A 19,271-nucleotide genomic window follows, 5' to 3' on the forward strand; every position below is an offset into this window, starting at 1 on the left:
AAAAAATAATATGAAAGATAAATGAACACAAGATGGAGGTTTTTGAAAAAAATAAAATTGATAAATCATTAGCCAGTTTTACTAAGAAGGAAACAAAGTACCCAAATAAAAATTATAAGAAATGAAAGTGGATAAATAACAACCACTACCAAGAGATAGAAACAAAATCAGAAAAGAATACCATGAGTAGTTAAACATCAACCTAGTGGACATCCAAAAGAAATGGACAGATTTCTGGAAACACACAACCTGCCAAGAAATGAAGCAAGAACAAAGACAATTTGAACAAACTGAACACTAGTAGTGAAACACTAACCTATAAAACTTCCAGCCAACAAAAGTCTTGGACTATATGGCTTCACAGGGAAATTCTACCAAATATATAGAGAAGAATTAATATCTAACCTTATCAACCTATGTCAAAAAATTGAAGAGTTTGTAACATTTCCGAATGTATTCCATGAGGCCACAGTTACCCTGATACCAAAAACAAACAAACAGTACAAAAAGAGAAAATCACAGGCCAATATCTTTGATAAATATAGATACAAAAATCCTGAAAAATATTAGCAAACAGAATCCAATGAAAGATTAAAAGGGCCAGTTGAACTCAATAGGTACCTAGGTATTTCAGCTGGTAAAGAATCCCCCTGCAATGCAGGAGACCTGGGTCCGATCCCTAGGTTGGGAAGATCCCCTGGAGGAGGGCATGGCAACTTTCTCCAGTACTAGGGGCTTCCCTGATGACTCAGACAGATGGTAAAGAATCTGCCTGCAATGCAGAAGACATGGGTTCTATCCCTGGGTCAGGATGATCCCCTGGAGAAGGAAATGGCTTCCCACTATAGTCTTTTTGCCCGGAGAATCCCATGGACAGAGAAACCTGGCAGGTTACAGTACATGGGGTCCCAAAAAGTCAGACATGACTGAGCAATAAACACTTTCATAGGATGTTATTTCCAAAATCCGATATATATCCAATATCATACATCATGATCAAATTAGCTTTATTTCAAAGATTCAAAGATGACTTGATATCCACAAATCAATCAATGTAATACAACAAATTAACAAAAGGTCAGAAAAAAGCCACATGGTCATCTCAATAGGTGCAGAAAAATCATTTGACAAAAGTCAATATCCATTCTTGATTAAAAGAAAAACAAAAAACCTCACCAAAGTAGGGATGGAGGGAACAAACATACCTCAATATAATAAGTGCTATTTACAAAAAACCTATAGCCAATATAATATGCAATGCTGAAAAACTGAAAGCCTTTCCTCTAAATTCAGGAACAAGCCCAAATCGCTTACTATTGGCATGTTTATTTAGCATAGTATTGGAATCCTAGACACAATAGACAAAAAAAAAAAAAAGAGAGAAAGAAAGAAAGAAAAAACATTCAAATTATAAGGTAATGAGTAAAACTGTCGCTATTAGCAGTTTAAGTGAACTTTATATAGAAAACTCTGAAGTCTCCACCAAAAAAGTATTAAAAAAATCATTATGAATTCAGTAAAGGTGCAGTATACAAGATTAACATGCAGAAATCTGCTGCTTCTTTCAGTTCAGTTCAGTTCAGTCGCTCAGTCGTGTCTGACTCTTTGCGACCCCATGAATGGCAGCACGCCAGGCCTCCCTGTCCATCGCCAACTCCCGGAGTTCACTCAAACTCACATCCATCGAGTCGGTGATGCCATCCAGCCATCTCATCCTCTGTCGTTCCCTTCTCCTCCTGCCCTCAATCCCTCCCAACATCAGAGTCTTTTCCAATGAGTCAGCTCTTTGCATGAGGTGGCCAAAGTACTGGAGTTTCAGCTTTAGCATCATACACTAGTAATTAAATATCAGAAGGAGAAAATAAAGAAGTGCTGTTTAAAATTTCATCAAAACTTAAAATACTTCCCTGGTGGCTCAGAGGTTAAAGCGTCTGCCTCCAATGCGGGAGACCCAGGTTCGATCCCTGGGTCGGGAAGATCCCCTGGAGAAGGAAATGGCAATCCACTCCAGTATTCCTGATCCCATGGACGGACAAGTCCATGGGGTCGCAAAGAGTCGGACACGACTGAGCGACTTCACCTTAAACTTAACCAAAGTAATGAAAGACTCATAATCTGGAGGCTATAGACTACTGATGAAGGAAACTGAAGTTGATAAAAAGAAATGGAAAGATAGCCTGTGCTCTTGGTTTGGATGTAATATTGTTAAAATATCTGTACTACCCAAAGCAATGTACAGATATAATACAATCTCTGTGGAAATACCCATGACATTTTCACAGAACTAGGACAAATTATCCTAAAATTCATATGGAAACAGAAAAGATGCTGAATTGCCAAAGCAATCTTGAAATAAAAGAACAAAGTTGAAGATACGACCTTCCCAGACAATCCTATGAAGCTCAGATGGTCAAAACAACATGTATTGGCACAAAACAGACACATAGATCAATGGAACAGAATAGAAAGCCTGGAAATAAACTCACATACCTATGATCAATCAGCACAACAAAGGAGACAGAATATGTAACAAAGTTAAGACAGTCTTGTCAATAAGTGGTGTTGGGAAAACTGGACAGCAACATGTCAAAGAAAAAGATTACAACTTTTTCTCATACCACATACAGAAATAAACTCAAAATAGATGAAAAACCTAAATGTAAGGCCCAAACCATAAAACTCTTAGAAGAGAACATAGGCAGAACAATTTTTGGTGTAAAACATGGCAATATTTTTTGGCTCTGGCTGGTTACATGTTAGTAATTAGTTTTACAAAATGCAGGTGCAGAAGAATTAACTATTACAGCATGCAGGTACAGGCGATATCATTAATCTGAGACAACTTGACCATTACTTTCAAATCTTTGTTTGCCATCTGTGAGGAGGGGGTTTCCTGGTTTTTCTTTAATGATGGTTAACGGGATTCAGACCCAAGCCACATCAAAAGCAATAAGAAACAAAAGCAAAAATAAAGAAATGGGACTTAACAAAACTTAAAAGCTTTTGCACAGCAAAGGAAACCACTGACAAAACAAGAAGTCAAACCAGGGAATGGGATAAAATATTTACAAACAATAAGACTGAGAAAGTGTTGATATCCAAAATATCTAAACAGCTCATTAAAGACAATCTCAAAAACAAACAAACAAACAAACAACCAACTCAATCAAAAAATGGGCAAAGACTTGAATAGGTATTTTTCAAAGGAAGCTATACAGGTGGATAATAGCCACATAAAAAGATGCTCACTATCACTAATTATGACAGAATTGAAAATCAAAATAATGAGATATCACCCCACACCTGGCAGAATGGCTATCATCAAAATGTCTACAATTACAAACGTTGATGAGGTTGTGGAGAAAAGAAAGAGAACCCTGGAATGCTGATGATGGGAATATAAATTGGTTCAGCCACTGTGGAAACCGGTATAGAAGTTTCTCAGAATGTTGGGGGGAGGGCAAGAGGGATTTCATCCTGAAGAGTGTCAGCCATCTCAAGGCAAGATGTGAACTGGGCCTGAACCCTGTTAACAATCCTTAAAGAAAAACCAGGAAACCCTTCCTCACAGAAGGCAAACAAAGATTGGAAGTAAAGGTCAGGTTGTCTCAGATTAATGATAGCACCTGCACCTTCATGTTGTAATTGCTAATTCTTCCTCACCTACATGTTGTAATGGAGAAGGCAACGGCACCTCACTCCAGTACTCTTGCCTGGAAAATCCCATGGATGGAGGAGCCTGGTAGGGCTGCAGTCCATGGGGTCGCTAAGAGTCAGACACGACTGAGCAACTTCACTTTCACTTTTCACTTTCATGCATTGGAGAAGGAAATGGCAACCCACTCCAGTATTCTTGCCTGGAGAATCCCAGGGACTGGAGAGCTTGGTGGGCTGCCATCTATGGGGTCTCACAGAGTCGGACATGATTGAAGCAACTTAGCAGCAGCAGTAGCAGCAGCAACCAGTCATGTAGCAAAAGGTATAAAACTGAGTCCTCCTATATCATTGGGGTCCTTGTTGGGAACCAATTCCCCTTGGACCTGATAGCTTAATGAACTATATTCCACTGTCTTGAGTGTCCTCTGAGAAGTATTTTGTGACTTCAGATTCTACAACAAAAATACTAAAAATAGAAGTACCATATGATCCAATAATTTCACTCCTGAGTGTGTATTCTAAATGGACAAATAAAAAAAAATATTAATTAAAAAAGATACACACACCTCCATGTTCATAGCATTCCTATTTACAAAAGCCACGCTCAAGAGTTAGAGGACATATGTATATCCAAGACTAACTCATGTTGATGTATGGCAGAAACCAGCACAATATTGTAAAACCATTATCCTTTAATTAAAAATAGATTTTAAAAAATCAGAGAAAGACAAAAAAAAAAAAAGAAAGCTATGGAAGCAAACTGAGGGTCCATCAACTGTGCATTAACAGTCTATCTTTATTCATCAACAATGCATAAAGAGGATGTGGTGTGTGTGTGTGTGTGTGTGTGTGTGTGTGTATCTATCTATCTATTGAAATTTTACTTATCCAAAAAAAAAAAAAAAAAAGAAATTCTGCCATTTGCAGCAACAAGGATAGACCTAGAGAATATTATGCTTAGTGAAATAAGCCAGACAGTAAAAATAAATACAGTATGATGTCATTTATATTTGGAATATGAAAAGTAAAACCAACAAATATATATAGCAAAAACATAAACAGACTCAGAGATATAGAAAACAAGCTTATTGGTTACCAGAAGAGGGTGGGGAGAGGGAAGGGAAAAGGATAAGACTGGGATACTGAATTAAGAGAAATATTATACAGTATCACTGAGATTTATACCCATTATCTTATAATAACTTTTAGGAGTATAATCCTAAAAATAATGAATCCTTTTGTTGAAACTAATATGATATTGTAAATCAATTACACTTTTAATGATTAAAGGCACTAACATTTAATAGAAGTAAATATAAATCTTGGAGATACTTTTAAAAATTATTGTTTTTCTTTCTGGCTTACTTCACTCTGTATAATAGGCTCCAGAAGTAAGCCAGAAAGAAAAAACACCAATACAGTATAATAACACATATATATGGAATTTAGAAAGATGGAAAGCTGAGTGCTGAAGAATTGATGCTTTTGAACTGTGGTGTTGGAGAAGACTCTTGAGAGTCCCTTGGAAGGCAAGGCAATCCAACCAATCCATTCTAAAGGAGATCAGCTCTGGGTGTTCTTTGGAAGGACTGATGCTAAAGCTGAAACTCCAATAATTTGGCCACCTGATGTGAAGAGTTGACTCATTGGAAAAGACTCTGATGCTGGGAGGGATTGAGGGCAGGAGGAGAAGGGGACTACAGAGGATGAGATGGCTGGATGGCATCACCGACTCAACAGACATGAGTTTGGGTGAACTCCAGGAGTTGGTGATGGACAAGGAGGCCTGGTGTGCTGAGTTCATGGGGTCACAAAGAGTCGGACATGACTGAGTGACTGAACTGAACTGAACGATAACCCTGTATGCAAGACAGCAAAAGAGACACAGATGTATAGAACAGTCTTTTGGACTCCGTGGGAGAGGGCAAGGGTGGGGTGATTTGGGAAAATGGCATTGAAACATGTATATTGTCATTTGTGAAATAGATCGTCAGTCCAGGGTCAATGCATGAGACAGGGTGCTCAGGGCTGGTGCACTGGTATGACCCAGAGGGATGGGATGGGAAGGGAGATGGAAGAGGGGTTCAGGATGGGGAACACATGTGTTCCTCTGGTAGATTTATGTCAATGTATAGCAAAACCACGACAATATTGTAAAGTAATTAGCTTCCAATAAAAATAAATAAATTTATATTTTTAAAAAATTATTTTTACTCTGGATACACATTAACAATATGTTTTGAAATGTAGTTTAATTTGATCATTTGTATATCCAGTGCAGTCTATTACAGAAACTATATAGAATCAGCACCATGAGCTTCTAAGAGTGTATATAAGCTTGTTCTCTATGATTTTCATCCACTTCAATAAGGTTGATGCTAATTCTTAAATTTCTCACAAATTATTTGAAAGTACTAAGCTAAGGGAAATAAAATGTTAGTTGCTCAGTCCTGTCTGATTCTGACCGATGTAGCCTACTGGGCTCCTTTTTCCATGGGATTTCCTAGGCAAGAATACTGGAGTGGGTTGCCATTTCCTTCTCCAAGGGATCTTCCTGATCCAGGGATCGTGGGTCTCCCACATTACAGGCAGATTCTTTACTGTCTGAGCAGCCAGGGAAGCCCAGGCTAGGGAAGTATTCTATTAAATCCAAAGTCTATTGACTGCACAATTTTGATTTAGTTATTTTGAGCACATGCTTTATAAAGTTTTATGGAAATATTGGTGAAAGATACTTACTAAATAATTAAAGTTTTCCATTTTTACCTGAAATAGTATTTTTTATGATCACAGGGAAGAAAGCTGCTTTGATAAGGACTGGTTGGTTTTACTGATTTTCTTAAACATCTACCTAGTGTGGTTTGGTGAGTGTGAAGGCAAAAGCTGATCAACTACTGGCTGTTTCACAAAACTCCACAAAAGTTATGGTTGTACTAAACTATCAACAAGAATGGAAAGAAGAGGACAGATTCAGGTAATTAGTAACAAAACAGTGAGTGATACGGAAGCCTGCATGCCTCAGTCCATGGAATTGCAAAGAGTCAGAAATGACTTAGACAATGACTGAACAACAACAAAATAATCTTAATAGGACTTGGTGTTTTCACATATGCACAATTACAGAGAAAGTATGTTAAGGGTTTATCATCATTCAGCTTTCTGCTTCAGCAGCTTCAGAGATATTGGTGCCATTCTTTGAGATAGGAAACATAGGAGAAGCCTGTCAGGTAAAATAAATTGAGTCTTGAATATATTAAACTTGAGATGCCCTTGAATCATGGAAATACAGGTAATACTGAGAACAGAAATACAGGTAATACTGAGAACAGATAAATATAGGTCTTGAGATGGAAAGGAAGCTCTCAGATGGAAGTTTTTGTGGGGAGTCATCAAGCTACAGATGGACAATACTTGAAGACATAGTGGTAAGAACTCTCTAAGGCAGAATATGTATATACCTTCTCTCTAACTTTACATATATAGAAAGACTAAGTCCTGTTAAGACTATCTTGTTACTAGTGTCTGAATCTGTCCTATTCTCTCCATTCTCAGTGATGTTACATTATCAAGACAACATAACTCTTTTGTGGAGTTGTATGAAGCAACTTTTGTCTGACTCTCACCAAATCATTTTCCAAAACACAGGCAATGGTATTTTCTTAAATACAAATGTTATCATGCTATTATTTTGCTAAAACAGTTGCTCATGTGCCTCCCGCTTTTCCTAGAAATCTCTCATCAACTCTTTAAAGTGTGTACTTTACTAGATCTAGTTTATTTTACTGTTAAGTATCTACTTTACTCTACTGTTCTTTAGTTCATAACATCAACATGAGTTCTTTGAAAACTTCCTTAAACCAAATCTGGTTCAGTTTCACAAACACACTGTTTATCACCATGCATTTTCATTTCTTGATAACTATTCTTTCTCTACTAGTTTATAAACACTGAGAAGGAACTGTCTTTTAAACTTTAATATGCAAGGCTGAGTGTAGTGTTGGATTTAACAAATAGTATTTGCTGCTCTTTTAGACCAGGCATAGTTAATACATGATTTGAGTCCTATTTTGAAGCAGATAATACACTAGGTACTATAGTGATGTTGAATGTATAGTGAAGTGTTAACTTGCCTCCCTCGAGTAGCTTATGGTTTAATGTTGGCCATGCAAGGTATAAACTCATGGAAAATAATGAATGGTAAGCTATTTACCTTTGTCAAATACATAATACTGGGAATAATTTTTGTATGAAGTAATTCGAGGACAAACTAATAATTCTATAATGCTTCTTTCCAAACCCCAATTAAGCCTCCTTCCTTTGCTATCAACAGTGTCATTTCCATGATAAATGAGAATCAGGCATTCAATTTGAAAAATAAGCAAGCATTTTATGAATAAACATATTCGTTTACATTCAGTTATATAACAAACATTGAAATTCTCTCATGTGGTCTGTACTATGCTAAATGAAGTAGACAAATAGCCACTAGTCACGAATAGTTCACACGATAAAAAGAGAAGAAGCAAACGCATAATTTAAAACAATATGGTGATATTTCAATGATAGCCATTTGCAGAAGGTAAAAGTCAGAATCAAAACTACTTTGAATATCCATGAATATCTGATATATTGGGGGAAATGGGTGCTATTATAATGATTAAACTGACTTAAATGTCCACATGTCATCATTTTAATATCACTTAAATTTAATGGATATTTTCTGATATCTTCAAGCATAAAAATTTATGTTAAAACACTATAGCTCTATTATTTAATAAAATATATGTATATCAAAAGTTGAACTGAAAATAAAGAAATTATTAATTTAATTATGTGTGGATAATTTTATCCCATAAATATTTATAATGTAGATTATTTCTTCAGTAATGCCTTATATAGCATTATATGGTTTCTTTTCTTTTCCAATCCTTTCTTAGGCTAAGTGAATGTTGACCAGAAATTAAATAGTGAATGGAGAAAATGCAATAATTTCAGCAATTTAAAGTTTTTCTAATAATTATGCAGAGATAGTCAAGTCTTTAAAAATAAAATTATTACTAACAGAAAAAATGGTTATGAAGTTTAGGATGATCATAGAAAGACAGATTATAAATTTTCCAATATGGTACCATCATTTTTAGAAGCATAAATACACGGAGACAACTTAAAGACCAAGCTTTCTTTCCTGCTGTTTTAGTGCTTTGAACTTAGAGCAATTAGTTTAAGTTAGTTTTCAGTCAATATTGAGGGTACCATTTTATGTAAAACAATTTTGTACCAATTATCCACCTTTGGAGTATAATTAAGAACAAAGTGTTATTAGGCAGTTCATGTCGTTATTTGAAGGAAAAACAAATGAGTACTGTCTTCTGCTAAAGAAAAGGGACAATGCTGTGTCTCACTTAGGCACTGGAAAAGAAGGCATTTTTCTCCTCAACAACCTTGAAAACGGATGTGAATCAGGAGTATTTCCCCAGGAAGCAAAACCTACCTACGGGAACGTCATAAGATACATCTTCTGGCCCACAGCACTGCACATTTGGAATGCTGCTGAAAGAGGTGGAGGTCATGGTGACAGTAGCGCCCCAGTGGAGAAGGTGCTAGGACATGAAGATAGATCTCCCTGCCAAAACCAATTACTATTTAACACTTTTCCTTCACCCAGGGACAGTTTCTTCTCTCTAAAGACTAAAACTGGGAACAACTGCATTGCGTTAACAATATTAAATTCCAAAAAATGACTCAGATGAGGGAACTATTGAAAGGCTTAGGTATTCACATAAGTGTCATACTGAAGCAAGTAAATAAAACAATATAATAAAAAGATGTTTCTATAAAGAGAATCTAGGACAGATTTCTTGATAATTCAGACAGCTTTCCTTATATTTCACATAAAATGTGTAAGGATGTCTGTGATTCCATTCCTACTTTAAAATACTTTCATGTTGACAATAACTTTAAAGTAATTGTACATTAAACCATGGCTACTACATTTTGGTTGATTTTACACATTTTCTGTATTTTTCAAAATTATTTCTTTGTGATACAACTTAGTGAATTAATTGTTTTTCTTTTTTTTTCCCCAGGCCTATCAGCTTAAGGATGCACAATTCTTGCAGAAATTTAATAAACAGTTTAATTCCCTACCAGTGTGACCTGAGGAGTCATCAGCCTTTTTGTTTCCCTCTTCTCCTGAGTATCTTATAACACATGTCCTCACAAAAAAGTCTGAGAAGTTCTTTCCATTGTGATTCCCATTCTGCTACCAGTCCACATGATATTGCCCTTGAGCAAGGGTTTGGGTCATTTCCACCTTTATTCTTTCACCTATACAACTGATTGTCCTGGAGGATAGGGACCCTAGCTGTTCCACTGCACTACCTCCTCATTCCATATTGCTGTTGGGGACTCACAAGGTGACAATACCGAACACATAGATTTGCTTTTCTGAAGAACTAGTTAAGTCTTGTGTATATAGATTTTGTTTTGCAACACAGTTTTTATGTTAGTTTTATGGAAAGGCATAAACTATTTTGAAGATATTAATATATACACAATTACTGGGGTAGGAAATACTTAAAAATGACTGCAGCATCTTGTGATATCAGAAAACTAGGAAGTGTTCAAAAATTAAAACAACAAATAGCTCACCCGCAATGGAATGTCTGTCAAAGGGATACAGGAGCAAACTGAAAGAGCTCCCAGTGGCCAAACCTGGAACTGTTTGAGCAAAAATGTAAAGTATTCAGCATTACATTAAAACCCAATGTATACATTAATATTCATAAGTCCATACTAATGTAAATAAATACATGAAATGTAAATGAATGTATGACATATAAATAAATAAGAGAAATAACACAAAACTCTTGTACAGAAGAATACTAAATAATAAGATAGTCCACTCTTAATGAAGCGTTAACTCTTTACTATTTAAGAGTGAGCTGTGAAGAATGACTTCCTTGCAAAGAGTACAGTACCAAAAGAGAAAAAAAAAAAGGTGTACTTTTAGTGGAGAAATCTGTAAAGCACTACTTTAGTCAGTGATTAAGGTCAGGATCTGCAGTAAGTCATGCTCCTAGTATGATACCATGTGATGAAAACTGTATTGTACTTTTGCACTTTTCTTATGCTTCTAAGCTCTTGCCTAAAGATCTGAGCAAACTTTGGGAAGCTTCATGCAAACACTATGGTTCTACTTAGATTCTATCTCTCTAATTCTTGCAAATATTTCTATATAACTTCCCTGGTGGCTCAGTGGTAAAGAATCTGCCTGCAACGCAGGAGACTCAAGATTGATCCCTAGGTTGAAAACATTCCCTGGAGAACGAAATGGCAACCCACTCCAGTATTCTTGCCTGGAGAATCCCATGGATAGAGGAGACTGACAAGTTATAATCCATGAGGTCACAAGAGTCAGATAGGACTTAGCCACTAAACCACCAACCACCACCATGCCCTACTTAGAGTCAGCTATTCAGATATTTTTAAAACTCTATTTAAATTGTTTAGACATTATTGAAATAATATTTTATTATTTAATATTTTATACCACACTTAATAGCCATGATTATTAAAATGGTAGTTATAAGTGACTCATTTTTATTTTAATATACTTTTTTTTAGGCATTCATGGTGCATCAAGATTAAACAAAAAAGAAGGAAACATTAGAACAACATAGTTCTTTTAAAGTATTAGGGTATATTTTAGAAAAAAAAATTGTGTGGGCTTTCTATCACAGTGTTTTCAGTAATAGTAGTTGATGTTTTAAAATTATAGCTTAAAGCAAGAATTATAGGTATAAAAGTAAGAAAAAATCATTTTAATATCTTTGCAACAGAGACCTTTCAAATTGTTATTTAACTGAGTTTCTAGGGATGAATTTCTCACTGTATAAGCATATAAGAGGGCATGGTCTCTCAGCAGTGAAAATTGTTTTACTACATGAGGAATTTGAAATTTATAATGAATGATATAAAACGTTTCCATAATTGATGTTATGTATCTTCAGTGTTTCATATAGGTCAGTGCTTATTTGATACTTCCAGTGGTCATGTACGGAAGTGAGAGTTGGACTGTGAAGAAAGCTGAGGGCTGAAGAATTGATGCTTTTGAACTGTGGTGTTGGAGAAGACTCTTGAGTCCCTTGGACTGCAAAGAGATCCAACCAGTCCATTCTAAAGGAGATCAGTCCTGGGTGTTCATTGGAAGGACTATGCTAAAGCTGAAACTCCAATACTTTGGCCACCTCATGTGAAGAGTTGACTCATTGGAAAGACTTTCTGATGCTGGGAGGGATTGGGGGCAGGAGGAGAAGGGGACGACAGAGGATGAGATGGCTGGATGGCATCACTGACTCAATGGACATGAGTTTGGGTAAACTCCGGGAATTTGTGATGGACAGGGAGGCCTGGTGTGCTGTGATTCATGGGGTTGCAAAGAGTTGGACATGACTGAGCGACTGAACTGAACTGAACCAGCTTTTAGTTTAATTCTTCTATTTTACGTAATGAATGTAAATTCAATATTTTTTCCTGTGAGTGACAATCACTCCTTTACATGGAATATTAGGAGCCATTCTTATTTTGTGCTGCATTTTCAATGGTTTTGACCAGAGACAAAAGCTTCTGTCTTCAAAACTCACTTTGGGTCTGACTGATCTCAGGGGAATAATGAACACACAAAATTGGCAAAGGTTAAGACACTAGTATTTACTTAGATCATTTTTAAATAAGAACCCTGTGTAAGGGCAAGTATTCAATAATACTTGAAAGAAAGCTGCCAAAATAAAACCTTCAGAGGAAGAATGTTTCTATTCTACCTTTATATACATGATATCTGGGAACATATCAAGAATGTTAATGTGGGGAACCCCATACTTTCTCTGCTATAAACAAAGGAGCAAACTGGCAGGAAAAGACATTTTTAGTACTGGTGGGAGTTTTGTAAAACGTAGGATCAAGTAATTTCTACCAAATAAAGAATGACCACAGTGGACTAAACGTCAACTCGGGTAAATTCAGCAGGAGTTCCCTGGGCTGCATGCATGGCTTATACTTTGTTCCCAGTTTTTCTCCAGGCATACTGATATAGATTGTGCCAGCATCAAGGACAAGCCACCAGAAGGGCCTGTGGAGCAGATGCATACAGGATATTTCACAGGATATTTCACAGGATATTCACATAATTTTATTCTTAAGATATTCTGGGGGATACACTAATGATGTACTTCTGAGATAAAAATTCTTATCAGAAAGTTCAATTCTATGATATTTGAAACTTGTTTCTGTAATTTTTAATTTGATTTATGGATCATTTTGAGGATTTGATTTGGTCTAAGAAAGCCATACTTTTTAAAAAATGCACATTTATCATGCTCTTCCAAGATGTTTGCAAATTCTTCAGACTGCATATATCTAAATGGAGAGTGACTAGAACCTAAGTTTTAGAACTTCTATATGGAATGTCATCATTCAACTAAAAAAAGATAAACAGGTAGATAAGAAGATGATTAATAGACATTGGATGTCAGTGTCTATCATTTTTGCTCTTTTTGGTATTTTGTTACATTAATCTGGCTTTGTTAATCAGTTAGTGAGATCTGGGGATAATAAGGACAAAATAGTTGATTTATATATTTTTAAAGATATTGAATATATAAAGGCCAGGGAATGTATGTATATCATAGGCAAAATATGTAGTTGTAAGAATTTTTTAATAAGTGAATGACTAAGGCAAAGAAAAATCACTCCTAATTAGAAAATCAATTCAATGGATATGATGAATAAAATCAAGTAAATTATTCTTGTCTGTTATTTTAGAATCCAAAAAGCTCTGAAAATAAAAGTTTTTTGAAAGTGACAGACTTTTGGCTATACAATCTGAATTGAATTCTAGTGAAGCTATATATAATCATTATTTTACATTCTTTTGTCCTCATTCCTTTCTGAGAATATACATATTTTATGTAAACCTTTACCCTTCTGAAAACTTAAAAATAGTGTCTGAAATACATCTGGCACTTTAATAAGAATCACTGAATCAAACTAAGAAAAATATACTGAATTACACATCTTATTTTTTTATATTTCTATTTTTTAACTATTTTGTTTTCCAGCATTTTCTCCTTTTCTGTTGCAAAGAAAGGGAAATCTGGTGTCACTACCTATTGAAGACCAGGATCTGTATGTATTCTTGATAATTTACTGTTCTCTAAGTAAAGGGAACATTGTTTTAATTGCTAAGCCCTGTCCAACTCTTTTGCAACTCCATGGACTATATAGCCTGCCAGGCTCCTCTGTCTATGGGATTTCCAGGCAAGAATACTGGAGTGGGTTACAATTTCCTTCTCCAGGGGATCTACCTGACCCAGAGATCGAATCCACATCTCTTGCATTGGCAGGCAGAGTTGCTCAGTGGCTAAGAATCTACCTACCAAATTGGCAGGCATGTGTCCAATCCCTGGGTTGGGAAGAGCCCCTGAGGAGGAAATGGCAACCCACTCCAGTATTCTTGTCTGGGAAATCCATGGTCAGAAGAGCCTGGTGGGCTACAGTACATAGGGATGCAAAAGAGTCAGACATGACTTAGGGACTAAACAAAAACGACAAATGAAAGGGAATAGTCAGATTTGGAATCATGATTATTCATGCTTTTTTCCTGGATTACTTAATTTTATTAAACTCAGAGTTCTCATTTGATAATAAAAATGAATATACAAATAATGGTTTACTAGGCTAATTATGGTAAGCAAAAATTTCTAAAGTATGTAAATACTTAGTACATTTCCATTTGTATTCAACTCTGTACTTCAGAAGGAATCTGGAAGATATTAATAAAGTAACATTTGTGGAAAAAATACTTGTTTCCATTAATAATTTATAATTAATAAATTATTCATAAAATTGTTTCATTAATAATTAAGATATGAAGAATCAAAATTGGTTTATTCTTCACTGAAATGACAGTAATAGTAACAAAACAACAGCAGTGATAATAATAATTATAGTAAATACTCAGTATTTACTCTTTACCTGGTGCTTTTCTAAGCATTTTACCATTTAACTACTTATGTGAAAAACCTTATGCATTAGATACCATTATAATTTACTTTTTTTTTTTTTTTTTTTACAGAACAGGGAGCTGAGGCACACATGTAACTGCTGAAAGTAACGCATCAAGCAAATGACTGAGAATGTGCTCTTAACTATTGTGCTATATGGTTGCTATTAGAAGTTAATTATGTCTAGATATATTTTATGAAAACAACAACATAGCATTTTAGGAAAACAATTCTCTTATTAGAACACTAATTCCTCACTAAAGTGCTATTATGTAGTCAATATTTCTATTTTCCATGATTGGTTGGTGCATGGTAAACAGTTTTGTCGTGAACAGCAAAATCAAATTTTTTCATTCTGGCAGATAAAATCACATGCTTGTTTCATTAGCATGGCTTTATAGATCACTTTTTAAACTCCAAACATTATAGACAGCTTTTTCTTAAAAATGTTAATGGCCTTGTTAATTAAAATGCAATGTCTATTTTCAAATTTTTCTTTGAACCTGGGGCAATTTTTTTCACTCTTCTATGTCTCATGAAGCCATAATGATTAGTGGTAGAATCATGGTTTGAAGTTTAGGGTATTCTTTTCAGGAAAAAGAAGTTGAGCATAATTTAAAGGCTAAGCTTATATAAAATTGCCTTATTATCACAGTGTTTCAGCATAATATGTGCTGAAAAACAGCATAGTAGTCCAACTAGCCTAATTATCTTTTAGACACTGAACAACTTGCTATGAAAGGCAGACAGAGCTGCCTGCATTTCCCAGAGCATCCAAACAAGTACATGTGGAATTTGATCATGCAAAGTGCTTTTGAGTTGTTCTCCTAAGGTAATTCTCTATTCCTGGTGGTATTCCCCATTTGTCACTCCACTCCTTTTAATGCTCTACTGCACTGTCTGCTTTGCTTTGTTTTGTATTCCCAGCTGCTACTCAGTGCTTGGCTCTGACAGCTGGATTATGAATGGCATTTGAGGTTAATTAAATCAGTGATGAATTTTAAATAGAGGCACATAATTAGGGCAGCAAGACCTAGAAGAAAAATCAAATTTACTGAGAGTAGTCTAGAGGAAACCAAGTATGATGCCCCAGTTAGAGAGGAGCCGAGCCTCTAGGAACTCTCCAGAGCTTATCCAGGAAGTAAATGCCTACCTCAAATGGAGAATCCGTCACTCATCATACCATCTAGACAGCATGAAACTGGGTTAGTGTCATTGTTTGGACCATGTAAGATATTAAAAATATGGATGTGATTTCTGAATTTTCATTTATAATTGCATTTGGCACTATTTTTGACAGAACTTAGGACACCACCCGTGCAAGCATTATAGATTTTTTTTTCTGAAAGTCACATATCAAAATGCAAAGCACCAAGCTTCCTTCATAACAGTGCATAACAGAAAGATGTTTAGAAACGGTTTAAAACCTCCAGACTTTGAAAAAATTACTTTTTACTGTTGCTTTTTTTAAAGAAAAACTTCTTTAACATATTTTTTCCTTTGTTTTGATCCTCCACACCAATGCTGATCTTAGTCTAAACTTCTCACTTAGTCTAAACTTCTCACTTATAAACTTATAAACTTCTCATATATAAACTTAAATTTATATGTCACATTATATGTAGACTAAAATTGAAGTTTTAAATTTGCACTTTATGTTTACTTCATCAGTCCCATAAGACAAACAAAAATGTCAAAACTCTGCAAATATTGGCACCTACAGAGCACATTCTATAACAAAATGCTTACTTTAGCAGTTTATTGATCCCTATCTGAGAAAGAATAATATACATTTAAGAGTATGTTTAACACTTTTGAAGATAAAAGTTTATTATTCTATTTAACAATTTTCAATAAATAAGTTTTAATACATTATCTTATATCTTAATACATAATCTTTTAATACATTATAAGATAATGTATTGTATCCCACTATGCAATTAGTTCTATATCTGTGAAACTGACAATAACTACAGTTCAAGTAGGGCTTCTCCTTCCAGGCATGCTGCTGCTGCTAAGTCGCTTCAGTCGTGTCCGACTCCGTGTGACCCCATAGACGGCAGCCCATCAGGCTCCACTGTCCCTGGGATTCTCCAGGCAAGAATACTGGAGTGTGTTGCCATTTCCTTCTCCAATGCATGAAAGTGAAAAGCGAAAGTGAAGTTGCTCAGTCGTGTCTGACTCTTGGCGACCCCATGGACTGCAGCCTACCAGGCTCCTCCCTCCATGGGATTTTCCAGGCAAGAGTACTGGAGTGGGGTGCCATTGCCTTCTCCGAAACTTTTAGACATGAGTAAGTGCTAAAACTGTAGAGTAAACACAGGAAACTAGACAAAATGTATAAAATGACCCTTTTCAGTAAAACGACAAAAAGCAGAGCAGGACAGTTATCCTGCCTTAACAGAAAACAATAAAGTTAACCCTACCATCACTGTTGAGTTTGCAAAACATTTTTCACAGAGAAAATCAAACAGAGCCAAGTAATTTTGTACAGTTAAGGAACAAGAGATAGTGCCAGGTTGCTGAGTCAGCGGAAATCTGTGGGGACGCTCACTGGAGAGGAAGACACTAGGCAGAGAAAGAGCTCAAGAAACCTGTGTATTATCCAGGAAAAGAATGACAAGGGAGACGAAGCAGCTCATGTATACCTGCCTGCTTGTGTGTTAAGTCACTTCAGTCATGCCCTACTCTGTGCGATCCTATGGACTGTAGCCCCCCAGACTCCTCTGTCCATGGGATTCTCCAGGCAAAAATACTGGAATGTGTTGCCATTCCCTCATCCAGGGGATCTTCCCAAACCCTGTCTCTTATGTCTCCTTCATTGGCAGGTGTGTTCTTTACCACTAGGACCACCTGGGAAGCCCCATGTGTATCTAGCTGACTCTAAAATTCCATCTAGCACAAATGGACAGTTTTTGTTGAATGATTGTGATAGTAGAACTAATCTGGTCTATAGTGAAAATTCAATGAGACCTGTATTAACAAGGATTGTAAACAAGCCTCAAATACTCACCTGAATCACAAGGAAATTGAATGACTGCTCAACCAACTTGAATACCCCATTTCACTGTGTGAGTGTTTAAATGACTTTTCTACATCAGTCAGATACAAAACAAGTAAATAAGATGAGGAAGGGATACTACTGTTACTGCTAAGTCACGTCACTCATGTCCGACTCTGTGCAACCCCATAGATGGCAGCCCACCAGGCTCCCCCGTCCCTGGGATTCTCCAGGCAAGAACACTGGAGTGGGTTGCCATTTCCTTCTCCAGTGCATGAAAGTGAAAAGTGAAAGTGAAGTCGCTCAGTCGTGTCCGACTCTTAGCGACCCTATGGACTGCAGCCCACCAGGCTCCTCCATCCATGGGATTTTCCAGACAAGAGTACTGGAGTGGGGTGCCATTGCCTTCTCCAAGAACTGATTCCACTCTAAAGTCATGCCAGCACAACTCCAAGGGATTCCTTATAATTTTCCTTCAACTATTCTTTAGTAACTTCCTTCACCATACACTGTAAGGATAACAAAGTCTCCTCTTCTAAACAATGATCTTATCCCTTCCTCCATTGTGCTGGCATGACTTTAGAGCGGAATCAGTTGTCACACTTGTAAGATTATCTACAGAGATTTATCTGTCCTTATGCACAATAGGAAAAGATAGATTCTTGGAATATCCTGGGTTGGATTTTGCCATGTGAGGCCAACTATGGGAGAGACAGGCAAAATATTAAAAGTCTGATTATAGATATAGGATTCTGGGGAAGTCATTTGTGCAGCATATATCTCAGTTTTTTCACTTATAAAAATAGATGGTTGTTCTTAATGATTCTCTACAATTTAAGCACTTTTATAATTTATCTATTTGTTTTATTACAACAAGCGGAATTTTATTATTGGCTAGAAATGGGAAATTTTTGCAGAGACTGTAAGATACTATTATGTTTGTTCTATTTCTCCATTTACACTGAAAACAATAGTATAAATGCTGACCTAAGCTCCTTAAAATAGTTTAGAGTTTTAAAAAATGTTTGAAATATTTACTCTGCTAAAATACAACCATAGACTCTGAAGGATAATTGTTATACTCTGTTGAATAAAGAAAGCCTGAGAAGAATGAATGATAATAGTGGTAGCTAGAATCCAGACTTGAAATATAAGCTCTGATACTAAGCATAGGACTGATTCTATCGTAAACATTATGGTTCTATAAGTGACAGTCACTCAATCATGTCCAACACTTTGCAACCCCATGGACTATACAGTTCATGGAATTCTCCAGGCCAGAATATTGCAGTGGGAAACCTTTCCCTTCTCCAGGGAATCCTCCCAACCAAGGAATCAAACCCAGGTTCCCCTACATTGTAGGCAGATTCTTTACCAGCTGGGGCACAAGGGAAACCCAAGAATACTGGAGTGGGTAGCCTATTCCTTCTCCAGGGGATTTTCCTGATCCAGAAATTAAACCAGGGTCTCCTGCATTGCAGGTGGATTCTTTACCAACTGAGCTATAAAAAATTGTTTTCAATTTTTAGTAAACAAGTATTTTATTGATT

At 36.1% G+C, this 19,271-nt stretch overlaps 1 non-coding gene across 1 annotated transcript; it reads left to right on the forward strand.

Moving 5' to 3' along the window:
• Window positions 1-1,904: 1,904 nt before the first annotated feature.
• On the forward strand, window positions 1,905-1,976 carry TRNAW-CCA. Its single transcript has one exon. It is a non-coding gene; the product is annotated as a tRNA-Trp (tRNA).
• The last annotated feature ends 17,295 nt before the right edge of the window (window positions 1,977-19,271 follow it).

The sequence above is a fragment of the Oryx dammah genome, unplaced genomic scaffold (genome assembly GCF_014754425.2).
Source record: "Oryx dammah isolate SB20612 unplaced genomic scaffold, SCBI_Odam_1.1 HiC_scaffold_3, whole genome shotgun sequence".
Classification (NCBI taxonomy): Eukaryota; Metazoa; Chordata; class Mammalia; order Artiodactyla; family Bovidae; genus Oryx; species Oryx dammah.